Source organism: Molossus molossus, unplaced genomic scaffold (genome assembly GCF_014108415.1).
Source record: "Molossus molossus isolate mMolMol1 unplaced genomic scaffold, mMolMol1.p scaffold_m16_p_13, whole genome shotgun sequence".
Taxonomy (NCBI): Eukaryota; Metazoa; Chordata; class Mammalia; order Chiroptera; family Molossidae; genus Molossus; species Molossus molossus.
The window spans coordinates 19,899,090-19,907,429 of record NW_023425348.1 but is presented as its reverse complement, the minus strand read 5'-3'; positions in this window follow the sequence as shown (position 1 = coordinate 19,907,429).

The following is an 8,340-nucleotide window of genomic DNA, read 5'->3' as shown; positions in this document are numbered from 1 at the left end:
CAAGTTTTTTTTTTTTTTTTAAATTGATTTTAGAGATGCAGGGAGAGGGAGAGAGAGAGAGAAACATTGATGAGAGAGAACACTGATTGGCCACCTCCTGCATGCCTCCCACTGGAGATTTGGCCCACAACCTGGGCATGTGCCCTGACTAGGAATTGAACCTGCGACCTCTTGGTGCATGGGTCGATGCTCAACCACCTGTTGACAAGCCATACTGGTCGGGCTGTTCCAAGTTTTTTTTGTTTTTTTTTTTTGTACAGATAGAGTAGGAGGGAGAGAGAGGAAGGAGAGAGAGAGAGAAACATCGACGTGAAGGGACACATCGAGTGGCTGCCACCCGCACGACCAACCAGGGCCGGGGACAAACTGCAACCGAAGTACATGCCCTTAGCGGGAACCGAACCCGGGTCTCTCCGGACCGCAGGCCGACGCTCTAACCGCTGAGCCAAACTGGCCAGGGCTGTTCCAAGTTTTTAATACACTGTTTAATTTTCTTAATGAGATACTTCAAAAATTCAGGAAAATATACATTTCATCTGTGCACTGAGGGGTACCACAATATGCCATCTCAAAATGTACCTCTTTGGCATATGGATTATTTTGAGCTAAAGGCCATTGAGAACCAGCATGAAAAACTCTTAAAACAGGGAGGCACAAATTTTCCTTTTGTAAAGAAATTTTACATTTATAATGTACTTTTTCTGGTCACTTTCCAAAGGCCCCAAACCTCTTTCCCTTTGCTGATATTTAAACCCATGTTCTAACCACCTCTTTGGGTTACCCCTCACTGAGAGTTCTCATCTGTACATGTGTGATGGATCTGTTAATAAAATTGGTTCTTTTTCTCTTGCTAATCTAGCTTTGGCCAGTTTAATTTTCAGCACCCCAACTGGAGAACCTAAGCTGGGCAGAGTGTAAGGACAGAAAACAGGCCCCTCTTTCTTTGTTGTGGCTTTCCCATAATTAATAAGAAGCACCTGGTAATTAAACTCAACATCGTTGGCTCCTCTGATTCAAATAGATCCTCTGTTCAAATAGAACCTCTGTTCAAATAGAACAGAAGGAAGAGATAAGGCTGCACTCTTCCTCACACCCCTTCCTCTGTGCCAGTTTTACAGCATTGGGTTGAGTTGCACTAAGGAATCTCCAATTAGAAGGAAGTTGAATTGGGCTTCCTCCACTTCCCTCCCTTCTCCCCTCCACACAGGCCTCTCCCTTTTGAACTTTTTATAACTTGTTCTAAGCTTATTTTACAGACATGGGAAAAATGCTGATAAGACACGTCCTCAGTGAATCTGCTTGACTGTTTCCTGGTAAGCAAACAAACTGTAACTTTTCAAGACAAACTTCCAGCATCTGGCTAACTCAACACAACTTCTACCCTTTTTTATCCTTTTCACTACAGCTGCCACTTACTCCCTAAAACCCCAATAAAAGAGCAACCCACTCTATCTTTGGTGCATTGTATTGTCTATCAATACACAGTCATTTCCTCCCTTGGAAAGTAAAATAAATTTCCCTGCTACACTTCTTTTTCTTTGTGAATTCTTTCACAGCCCTCATCCCTGGCCAAACCCTAACACAGAGGGAGAGATTTTTCCTTCGCTACAGTATACACTGATGTAGGGGAGGAAAAAAATAATTTCTCCCATACTCTTCTGAGTTCTTGGCTGAGACCCCGGTAATAAAGACAGATTAACAAGACAAAAAAATGTAAATTTCACATGTACATCTCATGTGTACATGGGAGATACCCAGGGGAAAATGAGTAACTTCCTTAGATGAAGGAAGCCTGAGGCTTAAATGCATTCCTTAGCTAAAGACACACACACACACAAAGGGTGTGGGGAGGTTGCCAGGAAAAGCGTGGCATGGTAAACAAGTGTAAACAGGTTAGTGAGAATGTCCTCACCATTGTTATCTGACCAAATTAAACACCAGCTTTGATGTATAAGTGCTTGATGTCTCTACTTAGTAATTTTACATCCACTGACCTCCTCATTCTACTGGTTGGCTATAAATCCTCAGCTGTCTGCTATATTCAAGTTGAGTCTGATCTCCCCTATTGCTATGCTTAGACCAATACTCCTGAATAGTCTTTCTTACCTGTTCTATTCTTATTGACAACCTAATGTCAGAGTAATTGCTTTTTTTTAATACCCCATAATCAATCCTAACATTCCTTTATACTTTTTTAAAATAAGTAAAACATTACATATGCAACTGATGCATATGAAAAGATTAGACGTTATTCATAATGGAGCAAAGAAATTCAAACTATATTGAAACAGGGGCTTCTGGTCAAGATGGTGGCATAGGTTAAACGTGATAATCACATCCTCCCACAACCACATCAAAATTACAACCAAACTACAGAACAACCGTAATTCAGAATTGCCTGAAACCTAGCTGAACAGAAGTCCTAGAATTAAGGATATAAAGCAGCAGACACATGAGACTGGTAGGAGGGGCAGAGATGCAAAATGGGCTGGACCCACACCCATGTGTGGTAGATTAAAATCAGAAGGGATATCTTGGTTTTGAAGGTCCCCCCTGAGGAGCCAGGGGTCCAACCACACACCAGGCCACCCAGTCCAGGGTTCCAGTGACAGAGAAGTCCCTATAACTTCTGGCTATGAAAACCAGTGGGGATTGTGGCTGAGTGAGACAAAAGGCTGTTGGAGTCTCAGGTGTTCCTCTTCAAGGACCCACACACATGGACTTACTCAGACTTACTGGTCATGAGCTCCAGCACTGGGGCAACAGCTTGAAAGGCACCGGGGACATACAGGGAAGAAATGAATTGTCTCGCATCAGGGTGATAGCTAGAGGGGCACCTTTCTCCCTGAAAGAATTGCTGGCGGAGGTCATTTTCCTTTTCTGAGCCCTCCCCACACAAAGTCAGCAGGCAGTCTACGGCCATAACACCCTGAACGCGCCCGATCTCGTCTGACAAAGTCAGCAGGCAGGCACCCTAGATGAGTCTCCATTAACCTGGCTATCACTGTTCCACCCACCTTGGTGATTACCTTAGATCCCGCCCCACCCAACTTGCAGAGCCACACAAGCTGTTTCCTGTGGCTTTCCCATACAAATGGCCTGTCTTGGCTCATGCTTCAGACTTTCCTAATATCTCTCAAACAAGCAGCATCTGACCTCAGCATGCCCCTTACCCCTACTAAGTGGCCTCAGGCCTGGCACTAACAGTATGGGCCTGGGGGTCCATTCCTCCCATGGGCATACCAACAGCAATCAAGGTTCAACTACAACAGGAGGGTATACATAGCCTACATTGTGGAGAGAGGAGAGGACTGGTGCATCTAGAGTGCCTAGCTCAGGTGAACAGGGAGGCTGTGCCACTGGACCCTATAGGACACCTACTACATAGCCTACCATGCCTGGGAGATGTAGCAGTTCTACCTAATACATAGAAATAAACACAGGGAAGCAGACAAAATGAGGAGACAAAAAAACATGTCCCAAATGAAAGAACAGAACAAAACTCCAGAAAAAAAAGCTGCACAAAATGGAGACAAGCAATCTACCAGATACAGAGTTCAAAACACTAGTTATAAGGATGCTCAATGAACTTGGGGTAAGAGTAGATGAACTTAGTGAGAACTTCAACAAAGGGATAGGAAACATAAAAACAGAGGAAGAAAACATAAAGAACCAGTCAGAAATGAAGAATTCATTAACCAAAATAAAGAATACATTACAGTGGAGTAGATGAAGCAGATCAAATCAGAGATTTGGAAGATAAGGAAGCATAAAACTCCCAAATTAGAACAGCAAAGAGAACAAAGAATCTGAAAAAATGATTATAGTATAAGGAGACTTTGGGACAACTTCAAATGTACTAACATTCATGTAATGGGGGTGCCAGAGGAGAAGAGAAAGAACAAGGCATTGAAAATCTATATATAAAAAAAAAATGATGGAGAAGGGGGGTGGGAGTGGGAAGGAGGGAGTAAATGGGAAAAAGAACATCTGTAATACATTTAACAATAAAGATAGGTTTAAAAAATAATAATAATGCCCTGGCCGGTTCAGCTCAGCGGTTAGAGCTTTGACCTGCGGTCCGGAGAGACCCGAGTTCGGTTTCTGCTAGGGGCACGTACCTCGGTTGCAGTTTGTCGCCAGCCCTGGTTGGGTCGTGCAGGTGGCAACCACTCAATATGTTCCCGTCACATTGATGTTTCTCTCTCTCTCTCTTCCTTGCTCTCCCTCCCACTCTATCTGAACAAAAAATGGGAAAAAATGTCCTTGGGTGAGGATAAAAAAACAAAAACAAAAAGAAAAAAAAATAATAATGAATGAAAATTTCCCTAACCTGGTAAAGAAAACAGACATTTAGGAGCTCCCATAAGACTGTCAGATGATTTCTCAACAGAAACATTTCAGGCCAGAAGGGATTGGCATAAAATATTCAAAGTGATGAAAAGCAAAGACCTATAGTCAAGATGACTCTACCTAGCAAAGCTATCATTTAGAATTGAAGGACAGATAAAGAGCTTCCCAGACAAGAAGAAGCTAAAGGAGTTCATCACCACCAAACTAGTATTACAAGAAATGTTAAAGTGTCTTCTTAAGAAGAAAAATAAAAAATATGAATAATAAAATGGCAATAAATACATATCAACAATTGAATCTAAAAACAACAAAACCCCAAAATAAATGAACAAGCAAAACAGAAACATACAGATACAGAGAACATTTTGATGGTTGTCAGATGGGAAGGGGGTTGGAGGAATGGGTGAAAAAGGTGAAGGGATTAAGAAGTACAAATTGGTAGTAATTACAGAATAGTCATGGGTATGTAAAGTTCAGCATAGGGAGTATAGTCAATAATATAATAACTATACATGGTGTCAGATGGGTACGAGATTTATCAGGATAACCTCTTAGTAAGTTATATAATGTCTAATCACTGAAACTAATATAATAATGTATTTCAAATGTAACTGAAAAAAATTATTAAAGTAAAAAAATATATATGTATATATATTTTCTGAATAATTACTATATTACCTAGTTCTTTTCTATAGAAGGGAGAAAGGAAAAAGAGAAGTAAAGGGAAAAGAAAACCCTACTACTACTTCCACCTACATAATTTCTCACTGTCTTAAAACAAGGATTGTTGCCCGGCTGATGTTGCTCAGTGGTTGAGCGTTGACCCATGCACCAAGAGGTCACTGGTTCGATTCCTGGTCAGGGCATATACCCAGGTTGTGGGCCTGATCCCCAATGGGAGGTGGCCAATCAATGTTCTTTCTCACCAATGTTTCTCTCTCTCTCCCCCTTCTCTCTCTAAAAATCAATAAAGAAATATTTTTAAAAAAACAAAGATTGTTAAATATGGTAAGGGCATTTCCTCCCACCCCCTTTCTAAATCTTTACGTGCAAGTGTTTTTTCTTTGTTCATGCTAAAGGTAAGGACATGCATTTAGAATCAATTTCTACCCATTGATAGCCTAAAGGCAGAGCATTATGCATTTTGTGGACAGATAATGTATATGTACATCTGTTTCACATATGTATACAGACCTAATGAAAGACGTTATGAGGGCATTATTCTGACAGTTTCTAAGCTGACAAAAACTGTGTTTTATTTTCTCCAAATAAAAACTACCTTTTATTTTTCCTTGAGTATATGTTAAAAAAAAATCTATATTGAAATCCTATTTATCTAACAGACTAATAAAAAAAAAATCCAAAAGTTTGATAACATACTCTCCTGATGAAGCTGTGCTGCAAACTGTAATTTACACACATTGCTGGCTGGTTTGCAAAATGCTAACACTCCCAATATATGACCAAAGCTAGCAAAATTACAAAATTACTTATGAATTTATCATTAGACCTAAGAATCCAACTTCTGGGAATATATCCTAAAATAAGATTTATGCCCATGACTATTCATTACAGCACTATTTGTAATAGCAAAGATTGCAAACTACTCAGGAATGTATCAATTAGGAAAGTCATTGAATATATATGGTTCTAGTTGAATATATTATTGGTAAATCTACACAAAACAAGACCATATTACCCAGCTCTATTCATAGATCAGGTTATAAAAAAAATATAACTCAATAACAATTAGCACCACAAACATTCATATTATGGTCTTTAAATACCATTTCCCATTAAAGGAACCCTGAATAAATGGTTTATTATAGGTATGGGGTAAGAAATGTACAAAATCAACCTTGAAAGCAATCAAAGACTTTTATGGCCATGTGAAAGGACTCAGAAACTAATGTGAATACACTGTTATTGGCCTAAGATAACAAAAACTTGAGCACCAATAATGACAATAACTGTAATGGACTCACAAAACACATTTAAATCCCCAGATTCATAATGATAGTATTCACTTTTAGGGTTTTTATCTACTAGTAATGTTTTTGTTGTTGTTGTTATCCTCGAGGACATTTTTGCTTTTTGCATCTATCTTCAGATAGAGAGGGAGGAAGAGCAGGGGGAAGAGAGAGAGAAACATCGACGTGAGAGAGACACATTGACTGACTGCCACCCACACGACCCCAACCGAGGCTGGGGACAAACTGCAACGGAGGTATATGCCCTTAGCAGGAACTGAACCCAGAACTCTCTGGTCCGCAGGCCGATGCTCTAACCACTGTGCAAAACCGGCCAGGGCATGTTTTTAATAGTTTAGGTCAAGATCTAACTTTTCTGTTAAAATAACCATTCATTCAGCATTACTTATTGACAAGTTAATCCCCTTCTCACTAATAACCAATGTCATATATCAAAGTAATATATGTAATACATGAATGAATATATATTCAATATCTATATCGTTACATCTATATATTTATAGATGTAGTTATATATATATATATATATGTATATATATATATGTTTTAGGGGGCCTCCTTATCTTGTTTCTTTGTTTATTTGTCCATTCTTGTGCTAATAAAATACTGTCTTAATTACTGTGCCTTTACTGTACAATGTATTATCTGGTGGACAAATTCCATCAATCTTACTTTCTTCCTAAAAATTGTCTTTAATCCTGTAAATACTTGTTCTACTTAAATGTGAAAAATATTCGGATGGCAACCTCAGCAGAAATATACACCTTTAAAAAAAAAAATCAGCAGGAAGTCTACTCTGAAAATACAAAAAGTCTAACTGAATAAATGTAACACTAAACTACAAGGTTATACAAGATTAACGTTACAAAGTATTATTTATTACACATGAATGTTATTGCATACATTTTGGGAAAGCTATATAAGGCTTTTGAGTTTTTGAAATTGAACTTTCCCCTGTATTGAAGTATATTGGTCAGGACAAGAACTGAAAAAGAGAAATAACCTTGAATTCAGAATGAACAATTCTTGCTATATATATTTTCCCACATATATAAGGAAGGTTCTACAACTTTCCGAGAAATAGTGACATGAACTAAATACTGAACTACTACCAAAACTCATGTGCATATTTGGAAGTTTTTAGTTAGTCATTGGCGGCCATGGCATTTTTCTCTGTATCACAATATGTCACAAATACTTTCTTTTTACTATGAACATTGGAACAGAAAACCTCCTGTTCTGTGACTGACTGGCAGGCGGAAATGACAGGGGCAGGAAATGGGAAATGGTTCAGGGTCTTGGAATTTCCGGTCGCCCAATTAAGCGGGTTGTTATTTGAGTTTTTGAAATGTCTGCCCCTGGAGTTCCCCTGAAAGACGAGGGCACCTGATTTCACCAACAGAGTATCCTCACTGAACATAAATTAAGAAATTTGCCCGCTGCAATACAACAAACATTTACTGCATGACATTGCGTTTGTGGCATTACTGGGGGAGGGGGGGAGAGGGAGAGACAAAATGTCCATGACTGTCAACACCAAGATTTCTTATTTGCAATCTTCTATCAGTTAACTATTTAAATCTTCAATAAGTGGGCTCCTTTGTGGTTCATACGCGATCTTATAATATACACACATACGTGAATATATACATTCCATTTTGGTCACATTCATAAAAAAAATTGGGAGTAAAGCTTGGCCTGAAATACTGTTCACGTTGCTAGCGACGAGCTTTTGAAATGACATGTTTTCATTAGTGCATATATCTCCAGAACAGAAAACCAAAATTTTAAAAATCAATAAAAATTTAAAAGCAAAAGATACGCCGATTAATTATAAACTAGATATAATTATAATGTAATCCCCCAAAATGATAAAACCCAGCCTTTAAATTGAATCTGACGCTGTTCTTTCTAACACTTCCGCTTCCTTCCATCTCCAAGGCCAGCTGTTGAAGTCGACCGTGCGCGGCTCGGCTCGCAGGAAAAACGGTTACAG